The sequence below is a fragment of the Miniopterus schreibersii genome (genome assembly GCF_964146895.1).
Source record: "Miniopterus schreibersii genome assembly, chromosome: 8".
NCBI lineage: Eukaryota > Metazoa > Chordata > Mammalia > Chiroptera > Miniopteridae > Miniopterus > Miniopterus schreibersii.
The window spans coordinates 44,884,911-44,901,752 of NC_138109.1; the positions used below are offsets into that span (position 1 = coordinate 44,884,911).

General features: G+C 36.1%; 1 protein-coding gene across 1 annotated transcript in view; it reads right to left on the reverse strand.

Annotated features, from left to right (window-relative positions):
* The window catches only part of NEGR1 (neuronal growth regulator 1), a 724,429-nt gene that overhangs the window by 122,561 nt on the left and 585,026 nt on the right, over positions 1-16,842 (reverse strand). The window lies entirely within an intron of this gene.

Here is a 16,842-nt window from a genome sequence, read left to right on the forward strand (position 1 = left end):
AAAACTACATGCACTCTGTCTTTGAATGGATGAAAGTCACTTTCTGTTACCCTAGGAGTTAAGAATATCTTCAACCCCTTCATCCTCACTGGGGTATTTGTAATAGATAAATTTGAGGAAAAGATCCTTGAGGAATTCTTTCAGATTTTTGTTGGGTTTCTATCCAATAATGTTCGTACATATCAGCCTGTAAACTTAGAAAACTACATTTTTTATGATGTTATGTAATCCAAGAAAATATGACTATAGATCCTCTCATACTTGATAGTACTAGATCATAAAAGATAGTACAAAGTTCTGAACTTGACATACCTAGTTAGAGGATATTATTTAATGTACTGTAAAATATCATTTACCAGACCCTCTTCTCTTGAAATGAAAATAAAATAGTTTTTAGATGAATTCTGATAGCCCAGATTCATCAAACCTTAATGCACAATAGCAGTCTCTATATTGCATTGAAACCTAGGATTTCCCTGCTGGATTTTAGCATTTGAAGCATAGAACTCATATTTCCATGTAATATGTCTGAAAGATCTTTCTGCCTTCAATTTCTGAGGCAGTCTGCTCATTACCCACTCAAGAGATTGGCCAGACAGAAAGTGGGAAGTGTTTGCAGAAGAGAGAGGTGCACATAGCTCTATTAGTTAATGGGGAAGAATTTGACTGTCTGAAGAATTAATGCAATGTGGCCATTATGTCAAATTGAATGTTATGGTTTACTTAGCAATTCCAGAAGCATTTACTATGATAATGTATTATCAAGTAATGTACATCAAGTATTTGGAAGAAATATATCCTTGTGCACACATTATCTTGGATATGCATAAAATTCTATTCTAAGGAAAGTCATCAACATGCAATACTTTATCATTCTATACTTTTAGTGACAGCGTTTTAAAATAATCTTTTTCCATTTCATAATTATTGACACAAGTGTATACACATGCACAAACTCATGCTCACACAACCACACTCAGGAAAAATAAAACGCAAAGAGAGAGGGAAAGGTGTAGTCCCAGAGTGCAAATATGAAGGGGAGGGACATATGTATTCTGTTTTGAAGGTAGACATAAATGTTTAATTAACCTATTTCTCATGTCTTTTTTAGGACTTCATATAGTGACAAATATTCTTAATAAGAAGGGTCACAGAACAACAAATGTATAAAATAGCAACATGAAAACTCCTTAATAGATGCACAATTTTTTATTTTGCATGAAATAAATAGGAATGTGGAGAGCACACTTTGCAAAGTGTGAAGTGTCCTTAAATTAGCAAGGCTATGAGATGGAATGGTTTTAGAAACATTTTATGGGTTGATTTGAATAATTCAGGAAAGACCTTTTCAATTGCATAAATCCTGTGAGACCTGTTTGCAGTTAAAGAATTAGTTCTTTGAGATAGATGCAGTTCATCCACTACAATTCTTTTCAAAAAACACAAATGCTTTTGGGAGGGCATACTTAAGAAACAACCACCTTGAGGACTGCAGGGAAAAACCAGAAGACACTGGAGAGACAGGAAGGAGCCTGGAGAGATGAGTCAGTATGTGAGTCAGATAGGAAGAGACCCTGGAGAGGTGAGTCAGTACGTGAGGACTTGGAATTGCTGACTTTTAAGTATGGTGAAGACTGAAAAACTTGGCTCTGTTCCAGACAAGTGTTAGCTGGAGGTGATATGGAACCAAGGGAATGTCAAGTTCATAATGCTTTGTCACTTACATTAAGTATTTGGAAGAAATAAATCAAAATGAGGGAGAAAGCAAATATTGATAAAATATTTCTAGTTTTTCTAATTGTATGATTCCATTAGACTAAATTAAGGTGCTCATCACTTTAATGAAGCAAAGTCTTTATTTTGACATGATTTGTTCTTTAACTTTCTATTTTGAAGTAATTTTAGACTTACAGAGGAGTGTTAATAGACAGAACAGAGTCTATATATACCTTTCACCCAGCTTCCTCTGAAGTAAAATCTAATGTAGCCATGAAACAGTTACCAAATATAAGTTATCAATAATCAATATAATTATCAATACCAACAAATTAACATTGGTACAATATCACTAGCTAAACCATATTTTATTCAGATTTTCCCTGTTTTTCCACTAATGTGCTTTTTCTATTCCAGGACTAAATCCAGGAAACCATGTTGCATTTAGTTCTCATGTCTCTTTCGTCTCTTTCTAAAGATAGTCTATGATATTTCTTTGGTGTCTTTCACTACCTTGACACTTTGAAAAGTACTGGTTGGTATTTTATAGAATGTTCTTCAATTTGAATTTCTCTGATGTTTTCTCATTATTAGACTAAAAGTACATTTGGGGGAAAATATCACAGAGCTGATGTGCCCTGCCCTCCTCTTTCTACCATATCAGGGTACATTATATTAATATGTCTATTACTGGTGATGTTAGCCTTAATTGCTTGGTTACAATAGCAGTTTCTGTTAAGCTTTTCCACTGTAAAGTTACTTTATTTTTTTCATACCCTGTTTTTAGCAGTGAGTCACCAAGTCCAGTTCATACTGAAGGAGAGAAGAATTAAACTCCACCTCTAGAGGGTGGAGTACCAAATAATTTATGGACATATGTTAATCCACCACAAATTAATACACATTTTGGGGGTGATATTTGAGGATATACAAATATCCTGTTTCTATTTAAAATGTTCGCACTTATTTTAATATACATCAGCTCTTATCTGCAGCATTTATTACTATGGTGTTCTCATGCTTTCTATTTCCCTCATTCCCACATTTATTAATTAGAATTCCTCAGTAAGAAAGGATTACTCCTCCATCTTTGTATATGTATTACCTAATTTATTTATATCGGTTTGAATTTACAGATATTTTATTCTTTGAATTATAATCCAATACTATTAATATTTATTTTGTAGATTAAATTGTTTCAATTTTGGTTATTTTGGGCTCTTTTGGATAGTTTTTGTCTTTTTGACATGTTTCTCAACCATTTTTTTAGCACTTTTTTACCTATTGGCACCACAAAAATGTTCTAGGCTCACCTTGTATTTTCCCTGACCAGCCTTAAGGTCAGTCATTTCTACAGGGATACCTGGTTTCTCTCATTGGAGAATGGTATTAGAAACCAAGATCTGCATGTGAGATGTGCTCAACCTTACTGGGGTGTCAGTGCTTCTAGGCCTCTCAGTACGTTGAGTTAGGGAATATATGTATGCATATTTACCCATGTAAACGCACATATCTAATTTTATTTATATATCCATCTGTATCTATATTGAAATCAACATTAATTCATATTGATATTTCCAACCCTAATCAAGCACCACATAGTTAATTCTACCATTTTATCTTTGCTTATTTGTAATTTTTTCTTAGACAATGGGAAAGCTGACTCTCATTACCTATAAAATACTTATTGGTTCAACCCAGTATAAATGTCATATTTATTTCAGCATTACTAACCATAATTCTATGAGAAATAAATATATTAACTGGAGTACAGTTTATTTTTATCTTTAGCCTTACAGCTTCAAATCAAAAGACAATTTTACAAAGTTCCTTAGATGAATTCCATTCTTCCACACTAATTTCAGTGTGGTTATGTGATTCATTTGTTACACAGTTAGATTCATTTGTCACAGTCTGTATTCCATCTTGAGTTTCCCTGACATCCTGTTTAATTTTTTTAATTTGCATAAAATAAAGTTCATTTTTCATGATGTACATTTCCATGGGTTTTGACAAAGGCATAGAGTCTTGTATTTACTATCACAGTACCATGCAGAATACATTCATCATTCCCAAAGTTCCCATCAAAGTTTTCTGAAATAAACAAAGAAACAACAATAGCAATGCTTTAAGTTTTAAATAAAATTATTAAAATTTGTTTGTGACATGCCTCCTAGGTTGAACTGTGATTGGCTCTGGCAGATCCCACTATTTGCAGGGAGCCTAAGATTCCACAAAACACCATTATGTGTAGAGACTTTTCCACACTAACACCTCTCGAATCACAATATAGTTCAAATTACTATTTTGGCAAAAACAATCTTCAGGGATTGCAAATGCTGTGCATATTTCATGGTCTTTAAAAGACTCTCAAGATCTCAGTTTGAACCTACTTTTTCAACCTTATATTCTACCATTTCACCTTTGCCTACTTTACCCAGTGTCCTCAAAGCATTGTCTAAAGACCAGCTGCCTCACCTTCACTTGAAGTCCAGTGTACATAGTTATCACTTGCATAGATATTTCCCTAGTTGCAAAGATGTTGTAGTGATGATGATGATGATGATAACTATATTAGAAGTCATTTATAAAAAACTTTTATGTGCACTTTTATAAAAACTTCTTTATGCAACTTATAGTAATTCTGACAGATATTGAGTAAGCCTATTATTACAATGTCCACTTAAAGGTGAGAAAATTGAGCCTCAGAGGTCATCTCCAGGCTAAAAAGCTAATAAATAGCAGATCTAGGACTTAAATCTAGATCTTCTTTTTCAAATTTCTTACCCTTCTCATTATCTATGTTGAATCTCTTCAGTGCTATGGGGGGGGGGAGGGGGAGGTGAAAGGGGAAAAGTAATAAAATCAACTTTCATTACATATGATCTTAACATATCAGGCATTGTATAATTTTCCATCATATATCTTATCCAATTTACTGTCATTCTTCTATTCTGTATGGTAAATACCACTAGACGAGGACACTAGGACTCTGAGAGACAGAACAACTTCCCCAAGTCACCCACCAGATTCAATAACAAATTGTTTGAGCACAAATTCAATCTTCTGTCCACTAGATCACACACTGGCATTTTGTTAAGGTGATTAGAATTACCCTTAGCATTGAAACCCAAAGTTTTGTGTCTCATGAAGGTGAACATTTGGCATCTCATGAAGGACCAGCCAAGACTCTACTAGGCACTAAACGAGACAGGATTTGATGCTATATAAAAGAATGAGCTTTATATCCATTCTCTTTTCTGAAGTACAAAAGATTCTCCTGACTTTTGCCTCCTAGCCTTCTGAAGGCTGCACCTAAGGGAAAAATTCCCAAGAGCTTTAAAAAAATAATGTTGCTTTTGCTAGCTAGCTAGAACTAATTTTGAGTCAGGTTTCACTATGCGTTGGCTATATGGAGTTGGACAAGTTATTTAATGTTTTTGAGACTCAATTTTATGTTCTGTAAAATTGGGAAACTATGTGATAATGTTGCAGTGACAACTAAATAATATGCAGCATATAAAGTCCTTAGCATATCCTGTCAATGATCATGGGAGCAGGTATTAGGGCAGGCAACTCTCAATCTCTCTGAGCCCATTTCAACAGTCTCACCTTCCTTTTAGCTAATAAAGAGTTGTTGAGCAAGTTTAAAGAGTTTACTAGGAACATAATTAAAGTAAGCCTATAACAAAGCAATGGTCCTATTAATTTTGATTCAACATTTAGATTCCAAATGTTCCCATAGCCGGTGTAATTATATGTCCTGGCTTGCCTGAGACAATCCTTATATACTTTTTAACAGGGCCTTTTACTACCAAAAGTTTTCCAATTTGGATAATAAACTATAAGATCACACTACTTAAAATGTTTTGCTTTTTTTAAATTTTTTTATTCTGCATTCAGTAATTCCATTGTCTTTTACTCCTTAAAGTTAAACAAAAGAGACTTACTGAGCTGGATAAAATTATGTGCTCAGCTGAATTTATAAAATACCAACGTCAAGACAAATTTGAATTGATAATCCTAAACATTTTGTAGAATGAAAATAATCCACTATTAAAACAGTCATATGAAATAGTGTTTAGGCTCCCAAGTTTTCAATATTATTGTTTCTCTACACACTTTGGTGTCTAAATAGGTAAAGACAAGCATAAACCGTGAGTGCACAGATACTCGAAATCCTGTGTGGCCAATCATGTTGAGTTCTAGAGTTTTCAGAGTTGAACAGATGGCTTAGGTGTCATTTTAGTATCTGCTCTGCCCACATCAAAAAGAGAAAAAAGTGACAAAGTATTATTTTTAGGTATTTCTTTCATGAATATGCATAAATATAACATTCATGAATCACTGAGATGTTGGAGACTGTTAAATTGCACTTTTGCTAGAGTTTAAAAAACACACATGATTAACCACACTTTTGACTGAGTAATTACACTTCTTTATTTAGAGATTTTTTTTTTAACCTGTCCCACTGCTGGTTCTTGGCCTGAAGTGAAATGGAGACACAAAGATACACTAATGATGAATTATTAAAGTTCTTATTACTCCTTTGTGGCTAACAGCTTTGTAGTTTCAATATAGGTTCCAAAGGTTTTATTCAGATTATCATGAATAAATCATAGATTATTTGGCAAAATAATAATTGTAAAAAATGATAATGATGAGAGGGTGAAAAGAGTAAACTTTCTCAATAGAACACATTCTGCATGGTTCCTTTTTCTGTTATCTTGACTCTCATTTGAAAGCACAAATTTTCACTAGAACTCAGAGAAATATAACTTCCTTCTTTAAAATACTGAATATAAATTCTCAGATTAACCTTGGCATTTTTCTCGTTCTAGGACAAGGTTAGCAAATGCATTGCTGTGCTTATTATTACTCCCATCACCATCACACACCTGCAAAATATTAATTTTTTTCCTCACATACCTGAAAGTCATTTTTATCCCACCATTTAAGGCAGTTCCTCCCAAGTAAACAACAGTAGACTCCACACGAAGTCTATATACCTTCCCTAATATAGATTTACTATATGCAACCTTTTAATTCTCACTTAACTTCAAACACTGCTGTAGAAAATTACTTGGCTATTTAGGTCATATTCTACTCTACAGCTAAGGGGTTTCATTCTACTTTCCTTTCAATCATTTGCACAGGTCATCTTTTGCTAGGTTACGCTGTGTAACAGTTTTAAAATCTCAGTGACTCCAACAAAAAAATTTATTTCTTGCCCAAGCAACTGGTTGACAGTAGGTGAGCTGCAATTCTGTTCCTTCTCCATGTGTCTCCTTCTTTCTAGGCCAGGTTCAAGGCATATCTTTTATCTGACTCATGCCCTTCTCATGATAGAGAAAAAGTCTGAGACAAACTACTGATAGTTCTGGGGGCTCCTGTTCAGATGTGGTGCTCACTGGTACAGGGGGAGGGAGGCCTGCACATCATTTAGAAGTTGGTAAAGATGGGTAATCCTTGTACAGGGAGGGAAGAGCATATTTGTGAAAAACAATAGAATTTCCCAGAGGCATATATTTCCTTGTTGTTGTTTTTTTATGCTCCATGCAACATATCAGAACAGAAAGAGATATAACTATCTTCTATTTAAATGCAGTGAGAGATTTCAGGTTTCCTGCTGACTCTGGGACATACTTAATCTCCTGGAAAGACATATCTGTGGCTTTTGCCTGGGTGCTGATAGCTAAATGGCCAGTGCATGAACCCAAGATATGGCTGATTTTTCTCTCACTGTTTTTATGCTGCTTTGCACCTGGACTCTATGAGCTAGTTCAGAGAAAGCCCACAGAGCATTTTTGGAAAATAATGTCCTAAATGCCCACATTATTTTAATTACAGACCATGCTTAAATGGATAATTTAAAATATGCTCCAATCATACAGAGGGGGAGTAAATTATCTTCTATTATTTACAGAAAGATGTAGAAAGACAAGTAAATGGTTGCTAGATCTTTTGCTATCACTTGAAGAAAAATAAAAGACTATCAAACTGGTAAAAACATGAGCCTAGAGGAATGTAGGCACAAGGTTTATTTATTTTTGTGTTCCATTTTCTTAACAGAGGTAAGTCTGAAATGACCAAAAGAATAGAATTTTACTGGTAACACTGCTTTTCCAGCGTAAAGGAGATTGACAACTTCAATCAATAATTTTTAGCATTTGAGAACTGGCAGTAGTGGCTTCAAAAAGAAAGAATCACAGTGCTGAATGGAAGTTTGGGGACTTGTCCCAGCAGGTTGACATAAGATGACTTAAAATGATACAGTGTTGGTGTCCTTTGTCCTCACTGTAGGTGATAGATCACTTTGATACAGAACAGGCATACTGATCAGAAAACAACAACAACAACAAAAACAAAACAAGAAACCAATTTTCCAATCTATCATTTCAAAGTAAATATGTACTTATGCTTCAATGGGGAAGATGAAGGACAAAGGCTCTGTGTTTATTAAGTACCTGTTCCCTTGCTACTCAAAGCTTTGGTATTATTAAGGAGCTTTTTAGAAATACAGAATCTTAGGCCCCAGCTCAGACCTACTGAATCAGAATCTGTATTTTAACAAGATTCCTAGGTGATGTGCATGAACTTTAAAGTCTGAGAAACACTTCTCTAGGATGCCCAGCTCCTCAGTATATCATCTTATGTAATCATCACCATAGAGTCATAACTTTCCTTTCCAAAATTTAAGAATAAGAGAACTTGTATCAGGTCTCATAAATTTGGAAAGATCATCTACATGGTAACCAGTGAATTCACTAGTTTTTATTTCCCCCACTCTGCTATCTTCTCTTACTTTTATTTTATTTTATATTTTATTTTATTTATTTTATTTTATTATTTTATTTTATTATTTTTTTGCTCTGAATACAGAAAAAAATAAAAGCTCTGTTCCTTTAACAACTCATTTTTTTATATAATTCAAATCCCAGTGCCTCCTCTACACATATTTTCTCTCTTATTTCCCTACCCTCCCTTAGTGCTCACAAGTACAAAGATGTATCTTAGACACGAAAAAACACACACACCAAAAAACCCTCAAAAATTAAAATTCTCTTTTATAGTTCAAAGAAATAAGAATTCTTTTCTAAATCAATATCTGTGTTTTATCATTTCTGGATACCAATAGTTTTCATAAAATTACCAAGGCAACAAGTACTATGTGACTATGATCAACTACTTATGTCCCACAAAAGGTAAAACAAACTCAGAGATCATATATCGACTCAGAGCTAGAAAGAGATTTAGAGATAACTTTGTCCCATGTCTTGAGGCCTTAGAAGTTCACCCCTTGCAGTACTGTGTTTAAAATTCAGGTGTTCTGATCCCCAGCTTGGGTTCATCTATTTCTACTACGTATCACACTACCTCTAAAGGGAAGCTAAGAGTACCTGTCAATTAGAAATCATTAGGGAAGCAAACAAATTTTGCATGTTATTTTCAGGTAAATAACCAGTACCGAGATCCTCTCCTCACACCAGCCAATGACCCATTTATTGAGAGGTAACCAGGAAGAATGAAACGGTGCTAAAGAAAACACTCCCCGATGGCTCCTGGGAGGAGACCACTCTTCCATGGCTTGAAGCCTTTCTATGAACTCTACCCAGAAACAGGGCTGGATTGGATTCCCACTGAGATTTTACTTGACTTAATCCTTGGCTTGGGGTTACTAGAGAATTAAGAAATAGTCAAAAGAAAATAAAAGGAAAAAATAAGCAGCTGGAGTTTGTGTGCTTACGCATGCTTCCATGTATATATACACAATGGTTTAAGCCTAACACTTCTATGATTCATGTCATTTCTTGTACACAGACTTCGTCTCAGTTCTTAGTGGTTTTCAGTCATAAGCTATTTGCTTAGCAGGGAAAATAGTATCTCTCCCTATGATTGCCGACCCTGTACTGGTCTCTGAGCAGAGCATATTTCCTCTTCAAGATCCCAGGCCCTCTAAAAAGGACAGAGCAACAAGTACTGGCATGCAGACAGGAGCACGCAGGATGCCAGCTGACTGTTCAGTCTCTTCCCCAGGTACAGAGACACAGAAAAAAGAAACAGCACATAAACTTAAGCAAAGGAAAGGAATGTGGGCTAAATGTAATGAATTAACTGGAAGCCATAGATACTGAAAAAGAGAGAATACTACTGGGGTTAGCAAGAGCGTGGATTAGGCGGGAGAAGATATTCTTAGAAACACTTCGGGCAGGGGTGTCCTCTTTAACGTACTTATATAATTCTTTAGAATTTTCAAGATCCGTGTTTTTATTCTGCATAATTTGATAATAGTTTCCTACTGATCTATGTCCATAGTTAAGTCAAATCATAAGAATATATGCCATGATTTAACAATGTCTGGCACACAGGGAAGAGGCCATTAAAGACAGGCAGAGATGGGATTTATGCTGCCACCAGCCAAATACGTCAAGGATTGTTGGCAATCACTGGACTTAGGAGTGAGGCATAGGGCACATTCTATCCCAGAAAGAACCAACACCACCAACATTTTGATTTTGGACTTCTGGTCTCAGAACTGTGAGAGAATGAATTTCTGTGGTTTTTAAGGCAACTAATTTGTGGTAATTTGTTATGACAGCCCTAGGGAACTAATACAGAGATTTAGGTGAATAAATTTTAAATAATGCCTTTAAATTTCAATATTTTTGAATTTTAAATATGTTATATTGTCATTAGAAAAATGGGCCTACAGGTAGAACAAAATATTTTATAGTATTTTCTGTATTTTATAGATAAGAAACTGAGGCACAGAGAAGGCAACAATTAGTAATAACATTTTTAGGCAACTTTTTAAAAAGCATTAATTTGGTGGTCTTTGTGCATCTTCTCATTTATTCCTAGAAACAATACTCTCTGTGAGAAGGGTATTATATCTTTCAGATATAATAATAGAGTGGGATTTGAACCCAGGTCTCTGTCTAATTAAGTATATGCATTGAAATGGGGTCAGTCAACTTTGTAAAGAACCAGATAGCAAATATTTTTGGCTATGCAGGCTGAATGGCCTCCTTAGCAACTTCTCGACTCTGGTTTTAGTAGCCACAGACAATACATAAGCAGATGGGCAAGGCTGTGTGCCAACAAAACTTTATTTATTGACTTTGAAATTTGAATTTCATATAACTTTTCACTTGCCATGATTTATTATTCTGTTGACTTCTGTAATTATTTATAGAGGTAAAAATCATTTTTAGTCCACGGGCCATATAAAAATTGGTGGCTGAATCTGTTCTGTGGGCAGTAGTTTGCAGACCTCTGCTTAAACTATAACGAGACAGAGAGGACAGCCATGAAAAATCCTGGGAAGTAGAACTACAAATATACTCTAATAGGATACAAGCATTTTACTTCATTGAAATTGAAAACAAATATTTCATTTCAATTTTTTCCTTTGCTGCATTTCAAGAATACAAAAAATTTAAGTAGGGCGTCTCTCTTATAGCACAGATTGCGAAGGTGTCCCTTCTTCTCCATACCAGTGTTAGAGTCAGGTTTAATTTGTCAGAAGGTCTTCTGTGAAAGAAAAGTGAATAAAGGTTTTGCATAGAAGCATAAAGCAGGTGTGGCAGAGTCCAGAATGAGGAAGGATTTGCTCATATTGAGGAGAAACAAGGGAGAATGTTACACTTAGCCCTGTGTTACCTGGGCCCTAATCCAGAGGTAGCTGTCAAAGAAAGGCCATGGAGAATGGAGAGGAAGTGGCTTTAAAAATGTCAGGTGAGTGGACACTGGGGAGAAAACAGTAAAGGACAATTTTAGAAGGACAAGGAGCCAATCTGGAGCTACCTTACTGCCTTTCACCCTTCAAAATACCTGTGATCCAGGCATAAGCTAGTTGATACCCAGTTTTGCCTGCAGCAGGGAACTCCACAATAGTCTTTTCTAAAAGACTCATCAGTTGACTGCACTGATGACTGATCCTAGATGAGCAGAGATGTCTATGTACCTTCTTGACTTCTTTTACCCATGTGGACTCCACATCACTACAGTGACAGGCCATCTGGTAAGATCATAGAAGGCCATGACCTGAGTCTTCTACATCTGATGTTATGGGAAGTAGAATGCCCAAGCCTGATGTGCCTGAGCTGAGAAAATAAGTGATGTCTCTTATTAATATTCTAAATCTGTGGTTTAGCCCTCATTGCTCTCTCTTTGATGACAGTTAAAATTTTAAATGTAAGATAATCTACTATCACTTAAAAACTTTTTAATTGACACTAGTTCAGAAGTAGAGAATACAATGAAGTATGGAATCAAAAGATTAAGCATGAAGAGCCTAGAAGAAGTATTCTGATTCTCTCTGGACAATTTGAGAATAAGCAGAGAAAAGAAAAAGAGGTCTCAGTTTTATTTAGAGAAATACAGATCCACCAAAATTATAGTCTTTGTTTTTTGTTGTGTTTTCTTTCTCTTATCCCTATTTCCATCATATTTCAAAACTATCTACTTGAGATAAAATTTATTAAATATTGCAGAGTTTGGTGCAGTTTCAAAAGAACATTTTTTATATAGATTCTGCTGTGAATACAGTAGCTGAGTATTAGAAAAATGACTTGAGGGAAGATTGTTCTAAAAATAACATTTCCAACAAAAGGCAGAAATGATACAGAATTGATAAGCATTTGCTATTACTTATACTTTTATCATCTCTGCTTTTTTGAATAGTTATATTTTCTAGTAATGGTTGTTTACGTGCAGCGCTTTTTTGCTTTCTTGGTACTTAGAATAAAACTCAGGTAAACCATTCAATTGCTTTACTATTGTTGATTTCCACATAATAAAGACATGTAGAAATGCACAGTTTTCTATGTTATTCATTCTAGATTTCTCACTGTAATTGATTTGTCATTGTTCAGCTCAAAATAAAGTATATCAGCATATGCAATGTATAAGTTCAAAGATTCATAAAATGATAGCATTTCCATTCCACCCATTCAATCACATTGTGTATCAGGAGAAAAGGCATTTTTGTTTCTTGTCAGTTAGATTGTTGATTTCCTTGCCTGCTTTAGGGAAGTCATTTTATTAACTTGTTTATGAAGTGGGCAGATTAGAGGACTTCTCAAGTTTCCTTGACAGGGAATATGCATTCTATATCAGAGAGCCCTAGGACCTCAGAGTATGATGAGAAGAATCCTGCCAAATGTTTAGTCCTTGTGCCACTGATTTTATTATTTTACCCCTGAGAGATAGTCCAAAGACCTAGGGAGAAAATCTGGAAGGCCAGGAGCAGGGCTAGGTTTCCAGGGGTCCTCGAGGAACTTAGAAGTTAGATGCCAGATGAGCAAACTCAGAAATAAGTAACTTGTTAATTATTAGCCACTCAAATATTTATTGAAATTGCTATGTGATGAGTTCTGTGCCGTAAATTGGTTTTCCAACGGTAAATAAAAAACATATTAGTGGGGATGTCAATGAATACCTCAAAATAAAATTATAAAAATCTGTCTATACATATTAATATATAGTTTGTATATATATTGTATGTGCAATATGTCTATATATGTGTATATGTATATATGTAGTATATAAAATAAAATTATAGGAATTATACATATTTCATATGTGTATATGTATATGTGCGTGCATAGGTATATATGAGTGTATGTGTGCATACATACACTCATATATGTTTGTGTGTATATATATATATACATACATACACATATATAAAGCTTCTTGTGGGCAAGGATCTTTTATTATCTGTTGCTAGGAGTAACAGGTAAATTTTAGAATCTTAAATAAATAATAAGTCACTTCACATAAGAAAGGAACTAAGGAATATATTAATAACCTGAGGTGGAAGGAGGGGTTGAGAGGAAGAAAATGAGGAAGAGAGACAGTGAGTCAGTACACAGTCTGCTGTGTCAGCTTCAGTCACAATGGTGGATAGGTAAATGCACTACTTGGAACCTCCCGCAGCAACATCAAAATTACAACTAAATACAACTAAACTACAGAACAACTATCATTCAGAACTGCCTGAAATCTAGCAGAACAGAAGTCCTATAACTAAGGATATAAAGAAGAAGCCACATCTTGGCTGGGTAGCTCAGGTGGTTAGAGCATTCTCCTGAGATGCCAAGGTTGCAGATTCAATCTCTGGTTAAGGCACATACAAGAATCAACCAATGAATGCATAAATAAGTGAGACAACAGATCTATGTTTCTCTCTCTCTCTCTCTCTCTCTCTCTCTCTCTTTCTTTCTCTAAAACCAATCAACCAATCAATTAATCAATAAATAAAAAGAAGCCACATTAATACTGGTAGGAATGGCAAAGACCCTAAACAGGCTCATCCCACACTCACGTGTGGCTGATAAAATTCAGGAGGGATACCTTGGCTGCAGAGGCACCCCTTTAGAAGTTAGGAGTCTAGCCCCACACCAGGTCCCCCAGCCCAGGGTTCCAGTGCCTGGAATAGAAGTCCCCATAACCTCTAGCTGTAAAAACCAGTGGGGAGTGTGGCTGGGTGAGACAGACACTCCTGGAGTCCCAGGTAATTCCATTTAAAGTGCCTGTGCACAGAAGTAGGCTCACTTGCTCTGAGCTCCAGTGGCTGGGGCAGCAGCTAGAAAGGCACAAGGGACATAGGGGAAGGAACTGAATTTTTTGACATCAGGATGAGGTATATCTTTCTCCCAGACAGAAGTGCTGGCAGAGACCACTGTTCCTGTTCTGTGTCCTTCCCAATAGAGCCAGCTGGCCGGTGCCATATCTGAGTCTCCATTAACTTGGCTAGTACTATTCACCCTGCCCTGGTGATTCCCTGAGAAACCACCTCACCCAACTTGCAGGCCCACACAAGCCATTTCCAGTGCCTTTTGCATACAAATGGCCTGTCTTGGCTCATGCTGCAGACTTTCCTAAAATCTCTCAAACAAGCAGCATCTGGCTTCTGCATACCTGGTACCTCTTGCTAAGTGGCCCAAGGCCTGATATTAGTATCAGCTGGCCTTGCTTTGAAACCTGGCTTCTCCTGGGCACCTCCAAGCCCAGCACAAGTAGCAGCCATCTGCAATCTCTTTGTAGATCATACCAGGTTTCCTTGGAAAGGACACAGGTGGTAGCTGACTTTGGCCTGCAAATCCCAGAAAGTACCAGAGCTAGTGCACCGGGTGGACAGCTTCAGACCATACTGAAGCACTACCCATCCACTACCACGATTGACACATTGAAGGAGTAAACTCAGCAAGTATCTGAGCTCCACTAAAGTGAATTCTTCTCTGTGGGGTTGTCCTTTGCACAGCAGACCCTTCATGGTGGTCACAGCCAGTTCTCACAGACAATTGGCCTGGGGAGGTCAATCCCTCCCATTGATGTGTCAAAATCAATCAAGGCTTAACTACAACAGAAGAGTGCACACAGTCTACATGGGAAGGTGCTCCTGGAGCATCCAGCTCAGGTGACTGGTGAAGTTGCAACACTTGGCCCTAGAGGACACCTACTATATAAGGCTCCTCCACCAAAATTGGGAGACATAACAGCTCTACTTAATACACAGAGACAAAAACAGGCAGTTGCCAAAATGAGGAGACAAAGAAACATCTCAAATTAAATAACAGAACAAAACTCCAGAAAAGGAAATAAATAATAAGACAAGCAATCTACCAGATGCAGAGTTCAAAACACTGGTTGTAAGGATTCTCAATAAACCTATAAGTAAAGTAGAGGAACTTAGTGAAAACTTCAACAAAGAAATAGAAAACAAAAAAGAACCAGCCAGAAACGAAGGATACACTAATTGAAATGAAGAATAATTTACAGGGAATCAACAGTAGAGTAGAAGAAGTATAGGATAAAATTGGTGATGTAGAAGATAAGGAGGCAGAAAATACCCAATCAGAAGAGCAAAAAGAAAAAAGAATCCAAAAATGTGAGGGCAGTGTAAGGAGCCTCTGGGACAACTTCAAGCATACCAACATTCACATCATGGCGATGCTGGAAGGAGAAGAGAGAGAGCAAGAAATTGAAAACTTATTTGAAAAAATAAAGACATTAAACTTCCCTAGCCTAAGTGAAGGAAATAGACATACAAGTCCAGGAAGCACAGAAAGTAGCAAATAAGATGAACTCAAAGAAGCCCTCACCAAGACTGTTACAACATAATTAAAATGCAAAAGGTTAAAGACAAAGAGAAAATCTTAAAAGTAGCAAGACAAAAGCAATTAGTCACCTACAAGGGAGCTCCTATAACACTGTCAGCTGATTTCTCTATAGAAACACTTTAGGCCAGAAGGGGTTGGGAGGAAGTATTCAAAGTATGAAAAGCAAGAACCTACAACCAAGATTACTCACTCTACCAAACAATGCTACCACTTAGAATGGAAGGACAGATAAAGAGCTCCCCCTACAAGAAAAAGCTAAAGGAGTTTATTACCACCAACAAAACAGTCTTATAAGAAAGGTTTAGGCTCTCTTTTAAGAAGAAAAAAGGCTTTGCCAGGCATGGTTCAGTGGTTGAGCATTGACCCATAAACCAGGAGGAGGTCATGGTTCAATTCCCAGTCAGGGCACATGCCCAGTTTTTGGCTCGATCCCCAGTTGGGGGCATGCAGGAGGCTGTCGATCAATGATTCTTTCTCATCACTGATATTTCTCTCTCCCTCCCTCTCCCTTTCTCTTTCTAAAATCAATAAAAAAACATTTTTTTTTTTTTAAAAAAAAGAATAAGACAATATGAATAATAAAATGGCAATAAATGTTTATCTATCGTCAACTACTTTAAATGCAAATGAATTAAATGCTCCAATCCAAAGACACTGTGGCTGAATGTATTAACAAAACAATACATATGCAATTTTGGACTACATAATCTCTCCATGACTCAGTTTCCTGAAAAATAAGAAAACGAAGTTTTTATGCAAGATAATTTGAAGGACTAGATAAAGTGTTTTTTATCTTAGTGTAATTTGGGCAATGTTATCTATTGTTATTTTTCACAATCTGTTGACACACACAGGGGTTTTCCAGGTGGAGCCCATATTTTAACGGGTTCCTGGGAAGGAATACCTTAGTAATTTTTATATCTTTTATAGCAAGAAGCTGTTTTTAATTTGTTGTTATTATAGGCTTGAGTTTTTTTGGATTTTTTTGTATACATGG